A 16,837-nucleotide genomic window follows, 5' to 3' on the forward strand; every position below is an offset into this window, starting at 1 on the left:
TCTTCTGATGTTTCTCTCGGGCTGGCCGCCGAGGTCTCTGCTAGTGGACCAGTTGGAGGAGACAGGAGAACTTTGTAGGAACAGAGAAGGGAAAGTCACAAGGGCGGCCACAGACCAGGTGGTGCCTTTCACTGCTGTCCTAACTCAGCCAGGATTTATTGATTGATGGATTGGTTGATGCTAGACATTGAACCCAGGGCCTCATGCATGCTAGGCGAGCCCTCTACCACTGAGCTACATCAGATAATTTTTTTTTTTGAGATACAATCTCACTAAGTTGCTGAGGCTGGCCTCCAGTTTGCCATCCTCCTGCCTCAGCCTCTTGACTAGCTGGGATTGCAGGCGTGTACCTCAGCTCAGGAAGTCTTTATGTTGATTTAAATTTGATGGTTCTTTTTTTTTTTAAAGAGATAATTTTTTAATATTTATTTTTTAGTTTTCCGCGGACACAACATCTTTGTTGGCATGTGGTGCTGAGGATCGAACCCCGGCTGCACGCATGCCAGGCGAGCGCGCTACCACTTGAGAGCCATATCCCCAGCCCAATTTGATGGTTCTTGCTGCAGTTTTGGCTGGTGGCTTCAAGGGGCATGAGAGTCAGCTCTGTATTAAGAATATTCCAAATATTCTTATTTAGTCTGCAAGAGTCTTCATGTCTTGCAGACTCGAACCCCAAGCCTGACCCCATTTCTGCTGGATTTGTTGAGGGCAGGATCCTCTTCTTCCCGGCAGGAACAATACTCGGCAGGGGGCCTCTTTCTGATTGATGTTTAATAGAATCTTCTTCTGCCGCAGACCTGCAGCCACCCCATGAGGTCCTGACATCCATCTGTCTGCCTCCAGAAGCCACCTCCAAGCTATTTCAGGGCTCAGGCAGAGCTCACCCTTATTCCTGAGAGCCTCAGTTTTCCCCTTTTAACCCCAGATTCCTTCTCCTCAAGGGCAGGGGACAGTGGCTTGTTCTGTAGTCTTTCCTCTGGGTCAGGCAGTAGCAGATACTCAATAAATATTCATTAAATCAATAATGATAATCAGTTGGTTGAATGCTCTTTGTGTGCCAAGGCTGACAAGGGTAGGTTGTGTTTTTTTTTTTCTTTTTTAAGTTGTTAATGGGTCTTTATTTATTTTTATGTGGTGCTGAGATTCGAACCCAGTGCCTCACACATGCTAGGCAAGCGCTCTACCGCTGAGCCACAACCCCAGCCCCAAGAGTAGGTGTTTGGCTACCAGAAATAGGACTACTCTGCTATTGCCCTGAACCAGAAGATAGCCCTAGAGGACCTTCTAGTTTTGCTTTGTTCAGTCTTGTTCTTGGCCTGCTCATTAGACATTTGGGCCAGGAGCAGTAGCTCTGAGAAGCAGGTGTTATAATTCCCACTTCAGAGAAGAAACTGACTCAGAGAAGTAACTTGTCCCAGTTTGTAATTGAATCAGACGTTCTATGTTCATCCAAACTTGAGGAAGTCCTTCTTGAAGTCTAGCCTTGACCAGTCCTATTTTAGCAGCACTGACTCCTCCTTCTCAATCCCAGGGGAGCAGAGAACAGCACCACTGCCCAAGCAAACTTCTCTCAGTGCAGGAGTGGCGACCACCAGCTTCTTGCATGTTGTTGACTCAAAATGAATATTTAACACCAAACCTCGCAGAGGCCAGCCCTGCAGGGCAGGCAATGAACCGACCCTCCTCAGGCCTGTTCATTATTATAATTAATATTGAGCTGGGGTTGGTGGCCACCTTGCCCTCACTAGGTATTTGGGCTATTTTAGAAGCTTATTCAGATCAATGACAGACAGCTCCGAATAGATAACTCCCCGCCATCCAGACGAATCAATTGCAACACTGCCGTCACAACAAGCCCAAGAAATCAATCTGATTTCAGGCGACATGGTAACTCAGCGCTGGGCAAGCTGGTTTTAATTTCCGCATGCCTGAGACCCAGCTTCCTGTGCTCACTGGAGCACCCCTTCTCCCAGCTGGTGCTCATGCCCAGTACCCAGGGTGCTCAGAAGGCTCAGGCTAACCAGACAGCGTGGAGGACAGGATGACCCGGGGACAGTGTGACTTGGAAGATGACCCTCGAGCCCCCCGACCCAGAAGGAGCTGACTCAGATCTGCCGCGGGGATCCTAGTTTTGCTGGCTTCAGCTCCGATTTTCCGCTGCCCTCTGCAAAAACCAAAGCCTGGAGGCCCTTCTGGGCTGCTTCCCGGATCAAGGAGCTGTGCAGAGGTAGACTGCCTGCCTCCGCCATCAGGACAACTGCCCTTTGGTCTTGAAGATTGGGTTTGCTTACAAGGGCAGCAAAAATCTCACCGTTTAGTGGGTACTTTTGTCTAGGGTTTATGCAAAGTGCTTTAAACACGTCTTCTTTTTAACCTTGGTGACAGCCCAAGGAAATAGGTAGCAATTAACTACATTTTGTAGGGGTGGAAATCAAAGTTCAGAGAGGCTGAGTAATCTGTCCTGAGTCACAAAGCTTGTGAGTGGCAGAATCTGGATTGGAGCCCATGTCTGTAAGACTCCAGTTCCTAAGCTTAAAACTACCACACTCTGCTCAATGAAACAGCTGAGGTCTCATTTCCCACCTGCTTGGATAAACGAAGCCAGTGCTTTTCCTTCAGGCTGCCAGGGAAGAGAGACTTTCTCATGAATTCTCAAAATCAGCAATTATTCCTTGACCTTTCCCCTTGAAGCTTCAGATACCGAGTTGAGAGTGTTGAGGAGGTGAGAGGTCAGGAGACTGAACTTGGCTCCTGCGCCTCCTCCCCTCCAGCACCATTGCTATACCTAGGGGATGCAGAGTTGGGGGGAGGGGGGTTGGGATAGGCAGCCAGTGCACTGGGAGGTGTGGCTTTGGGGGTCCAGCAGACCTGGGTCCAAATTCCAGCCCAAACACTTCTTAGTTGAATGATCCTGGGCAAGAATCTTGACCTCTTGGAATGTCTCATGTCCTGTCCATAAGGTGGGGACAGTATCCCCCAAACCACAGGTTGTGAGGATTTGAATGAAACGCTGCGTGTTGGGTGCCTGGCACAGAGTAGAGGCATCATGATATTCGTTGGGTTCTTTTTCTCCTCTCTTGCTCCTGCTCTTTCTGGAACTCCATGTCTTCTGTGCCCAGTTCCAAAGTCAAGGTCAAGGTCATGGCTTTTCAGTTTTTTTTTTTTTTTGCTAAGAAACTCTTTAAACAGAATACCACCTTATGGAAGGTAAGGATACAAATACAAGAGGGTTCAAGAGAGCTGTCAGATGGTGATGGGGGCTGGAGCCCTCCTGCTTGGCTCCCTCGCTCAGCCACAGCTCCTCAGGGGCTTCCACAGTGCCCAGCCCTGGGGGATTTTTCTGGCTCCAACACAATCCCTCAGCCACCAGCCTCCTCCAGCCTGCTTTGGATTTAGAGCATGATAATTTAGGTGCTCACCGGTTGAAGCTGCTCTGGGTCACAGGGAGGCCACATATCCATATCTGGTTGCTGTGGGGTGGGGATGAGGGTGGGCATTACGACTGGGGGTGGTGAGGATCTGGGGGGAGTCAGGTGGTCCTGGATGGTGAAGGGGGTTTCTGTGCATCCTGGGGAACACTGGGCCTGGGATGGCTCATGGGAGGTAGATACCTGCTCATTAGAAAGAGCACCTTATGTCCTAAGGAAAGCAGGGATCTCTGGTAACAGTCCCACAATGAAAAGTGACATGCCACACAGCTATCAAGTGACAGAAGTAGATTCAAACTCAGACCAATACGGCTTCAGAGGGCTGGGACTGTGCTCAGCTTTCTCCTCTCTGTACAGTTGCTGTCCCCAACTCCCTGTTTTGCAGAAAATTATCTATCATCCACAAAATTAAAAAAAAAAAAAAAAAGATACTCAAGTTGAAGCCGGAGGGAATGGGATTAGCTACCCAGAGGGACTTCCTGACTCATTAGCTTATCCCTAGCTAGGTTATCAGAGAGGCAGTGTGTTCTCTCTCTGGAGAGGTTTTTTGGTGAGGTCTCAGTTCAGCTGGGCCCCTGTGGCTCCACTTCCTGAAAGCTACTGAAAGACAAGATGACCTCTAGGTGTGGTGGCTTTGTCTTTTGTAACATTTATTTTTTTGAATATGTAGTACTTGCCCATGATTCCAGAGTGTTCAGTGAAGCCTCCCCCTCTCTCCTCTCCCCAGCAGCAAGCAATGTCACCCGTTTCCTGTCTCCATGTGTGGACGGACCAGCACATAGGGACACATGCTCTCAGTCCCTATTTTTAATACACAAGATGTAGCATTCCCTGCACACTCCTCTGTGCCTTGCTTTTGTCACCTGACAATATATCTTGGAGATTACTCGGAATCAGTACATAAAGAGCTGCCTTCCTCTTAGGTGCCTTTTTATGGTCACAGGCTTCTCAAGAGCTCAGAAGTAATCACATCTGGTTTGATTAGCTTCCCATTTCCATTTATGACATCCCCGCCCAGAGAGGGCAGGAAACCTCTCCAAGGTCACGCAGCAAGGACTAGGGACCCACACCGGGCTTCTCCTCCTCCTCCTCCTCTCTCTCCCAGCTCCTGTCCTCGAGGCCAAAAGCTGCCCAGGCAACCAGAAGGAAGGCAGTGCGCGGGGTGGGGTAGTGGTGGTGGGGTGCATCTCTAATTGAAAAGCTCTTCGGCTTCCTGCGCGCTGCGGGCTTGCGATCCGCACCTGGCGGGTGCGCGGTGCGCAGAGCCTGCGGGCGGGGCGGGCTGGGGCGCGCCCACGTGGGTGCCGGCGAGGCCGGGCAGGTTCCCCAGGAAGCCCGTGCCGCGCGCTTCGCGCTAATGAGCTCCCAGGGCCCGAGGTGAGCTTCTCCGGCTGCTCACACGGCAGCCGCGTGCCACCAAAGAACACGGATACTTTTTTTCTTCCGTGCTGACAGCTCATTAGAAGAATTAATTTACTCCAGCGTTTGCAGTTTAAAGGACATTATTTACTGGTTAATTGTTGTTATTACAAAATGTTAAATATCATTATTTATTTCCCAAGCCCTGACAGCTTCTCTGACAGGAATTTATTAGGTGACACTGTTTCACCGGTGGCGCCCTGTGCGGGGCAGAGTCAGGGTGGGGCCGGGGGGTGACCCTAGGCCTAGGTCTTTGGGCAGGGCAGGCACTTTGAGGATCAGAAGGTGAGCAGTTGCACCCTGGCCCAAGGTGCTCAAGGATGAGTGATCATGGTCTCCTCTGGTCCAGCGGTCTCCTCAGATCCTCCTGCCTCAGCCTCCCTGTTTCTTTTCACTGATGGGGGTGTGTGGGGGGCATGGGTGGTGGCAGCAGGGGACATGGACTTGCATAAAACTGTAGTTTAGGGGCGAGAATGAAGCCCAGACTTTGAGTATTTCCCATAAAGATCACTTTTTTCTTTTTCTAATTAGTGGGTACTAATGAACCCAGGGTCTAGTGAACCCAGGGTCTTGATGTGCCAGACAAATGCTCCACCACTGAGCTACATCCCCAGCCTGGTATTTCTTTTCTTTTTTGGCAGGGAGGAGATACAGGGGATTGAACTCAGTGGACCCCTGAGCCACATCCCCAGCCCTATTTTTTTTTTTTTTTTTTTTTAAGAGACAGGGACTCACTGAGTTGCTTAGCACCTCGTTTCTGCTGAGGCTGACTTTGAATTCATATCCTCTTGCCTCAGCCTCCTGAACCCCTGGGATTACAAAGTGGCCACTGCGCCTGGGTCAGCCTGGTTATTTCTAATAATATAAGTCTGCCCAGGTTTTGGTGCCTGCCAGTAATCCCAGCTGCAGGGGAGGCTGAGGCAGGAGGATCATGTGTTCAAAGCCAGCCTCAGCAAAAAGCAAGGCACTAAGCAACTCAGTGAGACCCTGTCTGTAAATAAAAAGCTTAGTGCTTGAGTGCCCCTGAGTTCAATCTCCAGTAGCAAAAAATAAATAAAATAAAATAGAAAGGCCTGGGGATATGGCTCAGGGATTAAGCACCCCTGGGTTCAATCCCTGGTACCAAAATAAATAAATGAACCAAATAAAAAATAAAAAGGGCTGGGAATGTGGTTCAGTGATAGAGCACCCCTAGGTTTGATTCCCAGCACCATAAAAATAAAGACAAGCAAACAAAAATCTGCAGACCTACAGGATTGAAGACCCAGAAGGAGGCTGGTGTCAGGATCACAAATTGCTGGGCTCCAAGCTGTAAATAGCTTATGGATTTGAGTTTGACCTGTTCACGAGCTATCACACAAAAACCCCAGTTTCTGACTTGAAAATCAGAATCTTGACCCACTTGACTCACAGTCAATTGGTGATGATCAGCTGGCATTGAAGGACAGTGCCATTCAAGGGACATGCCTTCTCTCTTATTACAGCAACCTTTGTCCTTTGTTCCCTCTCTTCATCATTTTTCTGCCCTCTATAGGCATCTGAGTTTTCATCCCCAGCCTGGCTCTAACCATCAGGTTATAGAAGAAGAAATGGAGACTAGAGAGGTCAAGACTCTGAGAGCCAGCATTACAGCCTGTTCTAACCATCAGGTGTATAAGAAGAAACTGGGGCCAGAGAAGTCAAGTCTCTGAGGGCCAGCATCATAGCCCAGTCCACTTTTCAATCCACCATTCTGCCATCCACATCTGTCCCCACCTCCTCTGGGTTGGATTTGAAGTGAGTTCTGGCAGCTTCTGGGTCAGGAACAAACAAGAGGCAGCCTACTAAGAATTTATAAGGATCACGACTCCATAAGGAACATTCATTTCTTCATTCAGCAAATCGTTTTTGAGCACCTATTATGTGACATTAAAATGATATGGACACAAATTGTGCCCTCAAGAAACCTGATCTGGTGAGACTGTGTGGGACACAAGCACCTGATTACAATACAGAGCTGTAGAGGAAAAGAGGTAGCTGTTTGGGGAGGGGGAGACTTTCCAGGAGAGGGAATTAACCCCTTATGGAGCATTGTCTAGGCTGGATGGTCTCCCTCATCCTCACATATAGACACATTTTATTTAATTCTCTCAATATGGCTGATTGAAAATATCTGTCTTCAGTTGATAAATAGTGGCTCTACCAGGCCTGAGAGCCCCCACTTACTGTTTAGATCCTTCCCCCAGGTGGATGCATGCAAGCCATCTTAGCTCTGGGGATCCTCTGCTCCAAGTGGGCAGATCCTTGCTGGACAGTCTATCAGTGGTCATTCACATCCACTAGTCCCTGGGGGCAAGGCTGTGCACCCTCATTTTACAAGTTAGAAACCTGACGCTTCAGGACAGACTTGCAGGAACAGGGTGCAGAAGGATTGGATGGACCCTAGGAAGGAGAGAGGATTGTTGTCTGAGACTAGCACCCAGCCCTGGAAAAACATGGATCTTGTGGGTAGTCTTCAAACAATAGCCCTTTAGACGAGGTCTTGGGTCCCATCCTTTCTTCCCCAGGAACCTAACAGCAGCAGGTAGTCTCAAGGAAAATTTGAAGAACCAAAGGAAGATGAAAAGCACTTTGAAAAAGTATGAGCACAGGCTCAACGGAGCCATTACTGTTGCTGTGCCTTAAATTATTGTAAAGTTATTTCTGGCCATCAGCCTGGTTTATTTTAGACCCTATCTCATTTCTTCCAGGTTGGAGGCCCTAATTCCTTGCCTGGTAAGACAGGAAGAGACTAGCGTGATGAGAGTGAATCCTGAGCCAAATCAGAGACCAGAACCACAGCTTAAGGAATTTCACAGATTCTCAAAATTTTAGGGCTTGCTATCCTTCAGAGGTCTTCTCCAGCAGCCCCTTCCTTTTTATTTTATTGGTATATAAAATTTTTAAGTATTTTATTCATTTTGGAACAGATAATACATGCCCAAGGTACAAAATTCAAAAGGCATAAAAGAATATACCGCGAACAGTCTCCCAGTCCTTGGGGGCAGCCAATAGCATTGGCTGCTTGTGTTTTGCTATATTTAAAAAGTCATTGTTTCTCTTTCCTGTTCATATAGAAATAAATAATAATTTCTGCAGAAGAAAATAAATATTGTATGCCATTCGATATTTAGAGCTGAATACTCTTCACATTTTGATTTCTACTCAGCCAGCTTTTTCTCTTTCCAGAGAAACCTGCATCTGTAGTTCCAAACTTCATAACCTGGTTTTATTACTTGTTTATACTAAATATGATTCTTCAAAAATAAAGATCAGAGAGAATACATGATAAATGGATAGCAATGAGAACCATGGAGAGAGTGATGGGATTGGGTTAAGGTTAAGAGTGGGGGCGGTGACTTTGCCTTATCTTTATTATTTGAAATTCTTTTAGAATAAAAATATATTTATATATTACTTCCTTTGATATTTTCCTTTTTGTCTCTCTCTCTCTCTCTCTCTCTCTCTCTCTCTCTGTGTGTGTGTGTGTGTGTGTGTGTGTGTGTGTGTTTGGATGTTTAGATGTATAGTTCTAGGGATTGAACCCAAGGGTGTGTTATCCCTGAGTTACATCCTCAGCCTTTTTTATTTTTTATTTTGAGACAGAGTCTCACTAAGTTGCTGAAGCTGGTCTTGAACTTGGAATCCTCCTGCCTCAGTCACTCAAATTGCTGGGATTACAATTGTGTAATTACAAATGTGTGCCACCATACCCAGTTCCCCTGATATTTTTTTCTAGAATCTGATTTTGAATGAGGGCTTCAGAAGGCTACTACTAAACCAATCCTTTATTATAATGATTTTAAGATGCTTTCATTTTTTTTTTTTACTGTTATAAACAAAGCTGGAATGGACATTTCTGTACATCTTTACACACTTGTTCAATGTTTCCTAAGGGCAGTTTTAAGAAATGAAATTGCTGGGTAACCAAAAAAATATAGACTTTAAGGTTTTTCAATCCATCATGTCAAATAATGTCCTACCTCTGGACTGTTCCAATCTCCCATTCTACCAGCAGTGCCTACTCCCTGCCCCCACATCAGATTTGCTCAGCATAGCACAAAATTAAGCTTTGGGAGGTAGTGGGATGAAACCATGGGAAACTGGAGCAGTTTCTTCTATAGGTGAAGAACTCTGGGGTGCTGGAGCTGCCCTCAGTGGCCAAAGGGAGATCTGGAAATGAATGCAGAACCTCCAGGCCCCCCGGGGGGGGGGTAAATGCTTCCACCAGTCCAAATCAAAAGGCCAAACTGTTGCCCAGCAAGCATCTAGACTAGGTCCAGGTCCCACCCGCAGGCATCCAATATCAGAATGAACACAGTCCTTCTGTATGCAAAGGATGTCATTGCCCTCAGAATTATGTCCCTCAAGCTCATGTGGCATGTAGAAGACCTTCCAGGATCAACATCTCCAGCTCCAGCCTCCTGTAAAGTGTCAAAGTCAATCTTCTCTTTCATTCCAAGTGCCCAGATCTTGGGGTCTCCCCTGAAACTTTGCACCCTTAGATTCTCTGGCAAGTTGACTCATGTCATTTGGAAATGTTTGGGAGAAACGAGATGGACTTTATGATTTAACTATTGAAAAGATGGCTTTCTGAAAGAGCCCCTTCCCGGCTGGAGCCCCGGCATCTTCACAGAAGCTGAGGTTTCCTCTTGATAGGGCGCAAAGAGAAAGCCCAAGATCGCATCTCATTGGTGAGATGAATAATACATTTGAAGCATCTCACGAACTGTGTTTGATCCGACTAAAGCTTCAACCGTTAACGTATTTCTCTTTATCCCCAGCAAGGGAGGGCTGGGAACTGTCAACATTTTCCTTTCTGCCTAATTTGTGCCTTCTCCATAAAAAGAAAAGCACAAGCTGGGGGAGGGAAGGAGGGCCGTGACAGATGCTCCCTAGAACAATGCATTGAGCCGCAGAACTGGGGGCCGCTCTGGATTTGGGGGCAGAGCAAAAGGAGGGCAGCTCTGGGAAGGGAGTTTTCTGTGTCTGCTGAGGCCCTCTGGGGGACTTGTTTGCCGGATTATGTGCCTCTAAGAAGCTGGTCCCTGGGAGGGTCCATCTCCAGTGTTTCTGGTGAAGGATCAGAGATGGGAAGTGGGGGCTGGCCAATTGCCAAGCACCAAAGATGCTTCCTTCATCTCATGGAAAGCAGAGGGTATCAGTGCTCCAGACTCCACCATCTGGGCTCAGGGGCCAGTGCTGTGCTCCTGTTTTAACCTATAGGTTTTCAGTCACTCTTAAGGTCTCTCTGACAGGTGACCTTAATGCTAAGGATTCTATCAAGGTCACTCTGAGGGTAAGAATGGGGCTGTCTGGCCCAGAACTTCAGGTTCTTAACTACAGTGCTGTTTCCTTCTCAACTAGTCTATAGTTCTTTGCAACATCTGTCTCCTGTTCCGAGTGGGTGTAGAGAAAAGTAATTAGGAGCCCAGACTCTGAAGGAGGGCCTCCTGTTTTCTCCACTGAACCTCTCAGTTTCTTCAAGTGTAAAATGGAGATGTTAACAATTGTACTGACCTCAGGATTGTGAATAGTATCCTCAAGTTCTTACTCTGGAGGCTGAGGCACAAGGATGCTAAGTTCAAGGCCAGCCAGCCTCTGCAACTTACTGAGATCCTGTCTCAAAACAAAAATAAGTAAGTAAGTAAATAAGTAAGTAAGTAAGTAAATAGATAGCTAGATAAAAGAAAGAATGGGGATGTAGCTCAGTGCTAGAGTACCCTGGGTCAATCCTCAATCTCCCCCTCCCCAATATATATCCTCAGGTTCTCAGAACAGTTCCTGAAACATAGGAAACACTGTTTTTAGGTTTTGTGTGTGTGGTTTTTTTTTTTTTTAATCCTTGATGGTGCTGGAGATTCTACCCAGGGCCTCACACATGCTAGGCAAGTGCTCTACCACTGAGCTATATCTCTAGCCCTTTTTATTTTCTTTGAGACAGAGTCTCAGTTGCTGAGGTTGTCCTTAAACTTGCAATCCTTCTGCCTCAGCCTCCCATGTAGCTGGGACTATAGGCACAAGCTACCACACTTGGCAGTATTAGCTCTCATTTCCAGTTTCTTTTATTCTACAGTCAAGTAGTTGCATACCCCACCCCTACTCTTGGGCAATTGGCCTTGAACCTATGTTAGCCCTTTCCTTATCTGCCCAGCCTGGCTAGGGGCCCCGCAGTTAGATTCCTCCCCACCCCACCTCCATTTCTGGAGCCTTCGCCAGGACTTCCCAGAGCTCTGTACCAGATTTCACCAGATCTTTTGCCTGGTTTCTAATAGATTCTCATCCCCGTGGACCTTACCCAATTTTTATGGCTTTTTTACTAACTGCAGTGGTCACTATAGGACACAACTATTCCCTAGGGAACCAGCCGTCCAGCTTTGTGGGTAAGGGAGCACCCAGAGATGGCTTGCTGGGGAGGGAAACAGCAGGTAGTCCCTACTGCAGAAGGAAAAATGCATAGAGGACCAAGAAGGATTTTCCTAATAAGGAACAAGGTGTCTCCACTCTGAGCCATTCATTCCTGCCCCCTGCCTGGACCTGATGGGGAAGCTCCTCACCCTCAGTCCCTCCAGCTGCAGCTGTACCCTGCAGTTCAGTGAGGACCTGGAGGCAGCAGTCCTCCAAAGCAAGCAATGAAAGTAGATTTTTGGAAAGAGCCTCCTTAAAGTGTGGGTGGTAAGAAGATGGTCCTGGGGAAGCAGAAGCTCTTTCTCCCTGGAGGACAAGGCAGGCCCAGAGGTCCCCAGCAGCCTGGCCTGCATGCCTGCCCAGTGCCTCAGGGCCCTTCTGTTCAGGCCTGGCATCCCACCGAGGTGCCATTCTGCTGGGGAGCTCAGAGCACAGACGGGGAGGCGGGCATTGCGGAGAATCGATTTGCGGGAGCAGCGGGGGCTTTCTTTTTCTCCTTACTTCCCTGGTCTTTGATCTCCTGTCCTCCCTCCCTAGTCCCACGTCCCCCCTCCTTTTCCCCATGATTTCTCCCTTTCTCTTCCTTTAGCTCAATCAGCGCTGCTCCCTAAAAGGGAAGCGGGAGGCAGTTCTTTGTCCTCCCGATTCCTCTGGGTGGGTCCTGGATGTCCAGGTCTCAGCCTCCTACCCAAGTCATAATGCAGGATCTGGCCCTGGTGAAAGGACACACACACACACACACACACACACACACACACACACACACACACACACACAACTTGGAAAGCAAGAGCTGATACAGAGAGAAAAGCCAAGGAAGAAGGGGAGAGGCAAAGGGAGAGACAGGATTCAGAGCATCAGAGAGACTGTGAAAGACAGAGGTGGGGAGAATCAGAGAGGACGAAAAAAGAGAATTCAGCAAATTAAAAATTTTACAACCATCCAGCAAGTCTGCAAAAATGATCTTCCCTGCGGTCTTTCATTTATCTCATTATCTGACTCCTAATGTGCTTTTTCCCCCCTTTCTTTTCTCGCCACACTTGGTGCAAAATCTTATTAGCTTTTTTTTTTTTTTTTTTCCCTTTCTGGCAGGGGCTTCATATAGTCTTTTTCATTACATTTCCTAATAAAAGCAATCACTAGGACGGCATGGCTGGAGGATTAAAAAGCCACCTCAGCAGCCTCCTGGCCAGCAGAGCTACGACTGGCCATAGTCTTGTCACTTTGCCAGAGGAGCTGGCCAGGCCAGGTGGGCTGGGTCAGGGAGACCTGGGCTGTGCTGTGGAGTATGGCAGGGCTCAGAGAGGCACTAGGGCCCTGGCAGCTCTCGATGTTATGGGGGAACAGAAGAGCTGCAGCAGAGACCCTTCTGGAAAGTATTTCAGAGCAGGAGTTACAGACACCTGTAGTTCATCCAGCTGACCCAGCTACCTTCCTCCTGCAGAAAATTCTTTAGAATAATAAAACTGTTAATATCAAATCTTCAGTTTTTGAGGGAAGATTTGATTTTGTTATTCAGACTTTGTTTAAATTGTAGTAAAATATACATAACAGAAAATTTACTACTTAGGGGGAAGATGGGAGGGGGTAGAGGAAGGGTGGATGGACATAATCAAAGCATGGTGTATGCCTATATGGAAATATCAGTGAATCCCATTAATTCGTACAATTAATATGTGTTAATAATTATAGTAAAATAAAAAGGAAAATTTATTATTCAATAATTTTTATTTATTTATTTATTATTTGGGTGCCAGGATTGAACCTAGGGATGCTTAATCGTTGAACCACATCCCAGGCTTTTAAAACTTTGATTTGGGGAGTAAACCCAAGGGTGCTTAACCACTGAGCCACATCCCCAGCCCTTTTTAAATTTGTTTCAGGGTCTTGCTGAGTTGCTTAGGGCCTCACTAAATTGTTGAGGCTGGCTTTGAACTTTCGATTCTCCTGCCTCAGCCTCCAGAGCCAATGGGATTACAGGATTACAGGAGCACACCACCACACCTGACTATTTAATTATTTTAAAGGTACAGTCCAGTGGTATTAAGTACATCCACATCGTGGTGTAGCCTCCACCACTACCTATGTCCAGAATTTTTCATTATCCCGAACTGAAATCATGTATCTATTTGGAAGGAACTCCCTGTTCCCCTCTCCCCAGCCCCTGGTAAATACCACTGACTTTTTATCTCTATGAATTTGCCTGTTTTAGATATCTCTTATAAGTGGAATCATAATATTTCTCCTTTTGCTTCTAGCTTGTTTTGTAAGAGGGGTCCAGCGGAGCGTCGGAGGGAGAGACCACACAAGAGACTTACTCCATGCAATTGGCAAAAGGGGATTTATTGGGGATCCATTCCAGCGCTCTGGGGCTCCGTGCTCACTCAAGAAGGGAGAGCAGCCCAGAGCCCCCAGCTGAGGTCAAGCAGAGCTTAAGTACACTTTCTGGAGAGGGCAGTGGGCTTTGCATACATCAGAACAAATCATCACGAGGCGCGGGAAAATTGAACAACAACTCTGAGACGTGATTGGCACATTCATTGGCGGAAACAGGTTGGGCAGGGGTGATTGGTCATTCCTAAGCGGGTTACACATTCAAACTGATTGGTTCGGGCCCTGTGACGAACTGCACAGGGCCCTAGGCTAAATGGCCAGTAGGGCGTTGTTTTAACTATCTCAGGAATTTCAGGTTCTGGGTGTAACAGAGGAACTTAATAATACCTAATCTTTTACATTCAAGCTTTCCAGCTTAAAAACTTTACCCTTTCAGTTTGACTTGCATAATGTCCTCAGGGTTCATCCATATTGTAGCATGTGAAAGACTGTTTTTATTTATTTATATATTTATTTATTTATTGGTACTGGGAATTGAACTCAGGGGCACTCAACCACCGAGCCACATCCCCAGCCCTATTTTGTATTTTATTTAGAGACAGGGTCTTACTGAGTTGCTTAACACCTCACTTATGCTGAAGCTGGCTTTGAACTTGCGATCCTCCTGCCTCAACCTCTCCGGCCGCTGGGATTACTGGCATGTGCCACTGCGCCCAGCAAAATGTCATCTCTTTTTAACATTGAATTATATTCTGTTGTCTGACTATGCCACATTTCGTTTAAAAATAGAAAATTTCCAATAAGGTAGGCAGAGAGAGAGAGAGAAAGAGAGAAATCCACCCAGATCTCCATTACATTAACATGAAGGTTCTTCATGCTAGGTACAGTGGCACATACTTGTAGAAATCCCAGCTATTTGGGAGGCTCAGACAATTTGAGGCTAGCCTCAGGGCAAATTAGAAGGCCCTTGTCTCAAAATTTAAGAAATGTTTAAAGGACTGTGCCCCAGTACTGCAACAAAACAAATAAAAACAAAAATCCAACCAGGAAGGGCTGAGAACATAGAGCACTGTGTACTATGTGTGAGGCCCTGGGTTCAATACCCAACACCATAAAAGAGGAAAAAAAAAAAGATTGTTTTCACATATTTTTTTGTTTCCATCCCTCTTTTGCTAATATTTATACCTCCATCCTATCGTTGAGCAATCCTCTTCTCCAAAGCTACTCCAAACCACTCTGAGAATGCCACTTGGCAGAGCATTTGGTGTCTGGGAAGAGCCAAAAGTTACAGGGAAACAGTTCTGATCAATCTGTTACTCATATAAAGTAACAAGACATTTTATTGCCTGGGTTAGAAACTAGCCCTGAAGATATTTCACACATGACCCTCCAAGAGGATTTGGGCCACACATTGAGCACCACTGGGTTAACTATTCAACTTCTCAGGGGAAGGCAACTTTGAAGAGAATAATGGTCATTTGGAAATATTTGGTTTGGCATGATTTAAAACAAGAGTATAAAAATCAGATCAAAAACAATTTTTAAGCTGGGCATGGTGGTGCATGCCTATAATCCCAGTGGCTTGGGAGGCTAAGGCAGGAGGATTGGAAGTTCAAAGTGACCTCAGCAATTTAGTGAGGCTCTGAGCAACTTAGCAAGATCCTGTCTTAAAATAAAAAATAAAAACAGACTAGGGAGGTAGCTCAGTGGTTAAGCATCCCTGGCTTCAATCCCTGGTACCAAACAATAACAACAATTTTTAAACAACTTTTAGATGTCTCTCTGCTTTGGGGACCATTTAGGCCATCCCTGGTTAATTGCAGTCTCTCTCATGTGCTCAGGCTGGGTCACACCCAGCATTTCTCAAAGACCAGAGAATGTCAGAGATATAGGGAAGGCATTACTGCAGAGGTGTTCATTGGTACCTAGAGGTCCACACACTGCTCCTGCAGGGTCTCCCCCAGCCCCTGGTTCAATTAATAATGACAATGTCTTTTTTTTTTTTTCCTGATGAGCCTCTGGGATCCTTTTATTTTCATTTCTATCCACTCTCCTCCAAGACCCTTTTGTTCTAAGTCTCTGCCAGCTTCATTCCCTGTCCTACCCGCCCAAAGATGGCAGATTCTTTTCAGGGAGAGGAGGGTTTTGGAGGTCACAATGACAACCTCACCAGAGCGCTTTTCCTTCCTGCATCATGTGACAGAGCCCCTGAAATGAAAGACAGATTTCAACCACTTTCCTTTTCTGCGCCTAAGGGGAAGGTATTTATTTTCCATGTAACCTTAACAATTGGGTCTTTTCCTTATATCCTGGCAGACAGACAGACAGACAGACACTCCCTTTCAGTCCCACTAACACCAGCCTTTTCTAGGCTCCTCCCTTTCTCTCCTGGAGAGGCTGCCCCTCCCTTCCATCAGTGCTCCAGGGGGCTTTTAGTTTTCTCAGCTCCCTATCAATCAAGGGGAGGGGAACCCTGGGTGAGCAACGGCAGCAACCAGCCAGCTGCCAGGGCCATGGGAACTTCATTTCTGGCGCTGACGTTTATAAATGTAGCCCAGAATACCAGTGGGGACTAGAATAAATCAAACAGCTTCTCCAAAGGTCCCCAGAGCTGCTTTAGACTTTCTTCCCATTGGGGGGGGGGGTCACACTTCTTCTCTGTCTTCGCTGGAGTGGGGGTGGGGAATGTGGTTATTTGCAACCCGGAAGGAGCCACATTCTCCCTCCATCTTCACAAAAGAACAGAGCCTAGGACCCAGGACCCAGGATGCCATAGTCAGCCTATCACCAGATGTGGAGACAGGCTGGGGCATGAAGTCCCAGATGGGAATCGGGCTCTGTCACTGTTTAGCTATCAGTTTTTTTTTTTTAATTTTTAATATTTATTTTTTAGTTCTCGGTGGACACAACATCTTTGTTGGTATGTGGCTCTGAGGATCGAACCCTGGCCGCACGCATGCAAGGTGAGCGCGCTACCACTTGAGCCACATCCCCAGCCCCTAGCTATCAGTTTTCTTCTCTGTGAAATGGGGGTAAAATAAAAACACCTGGCTGCTGTCCCTTCATGGGGCCACTGAGAAGATTGAACGAGATGCCTGTGAAATAAACAGCTGGAAGCTTGTGACAAGTGTGTGTGATGTGGCCACGGGTTAGACAGGAGCCATGATGAAGACCAGGGTTATCTGGCCCCTCAGTGTGTCCAAAGAACTTTCTGGGCTGGCTCCAGGCAG

At 46.8% G+C, this 16,837-nt stretch overlaps 1 long non-coding RNA gene across 1 annotated transcript in view; it reads left to right on the top strand.

Annotated features, from left to right (window-relative positions):
- Window positions 1-16,837, top strand: part of LOC144376126 (uncharacterized) — a 29,293-nt gene that overhangs the window by 10,986 nt on the left and 1,470 nt on the right. The window contains exon 2 of the long non-coding RNA XR_013436226.1: window positions 16,501-16,570. This is a non-coding gene — a long non-coding RNA (uncharacterized LOC144376126). The remainder of the gene's footprint in view (window positions 1-16,500; window positions 16,571-16,837) is intronic.

The sequence above is a fragment of the Ictidomys tridecemlineatus genome, chromosome 3, assembly GCF_052094955.1.
Source record: "Ictidomys tridecemlineatus isolate mIctTri1 chromosome 3, mIctTri1.hap1, whole genome shotgun sequence".
NCBI lineage: Eukaryota > Metazoa > Chordata > Mammalia > Rodentia > Sciuridae > Ictidomys > Ictidomys tridecemlineatus.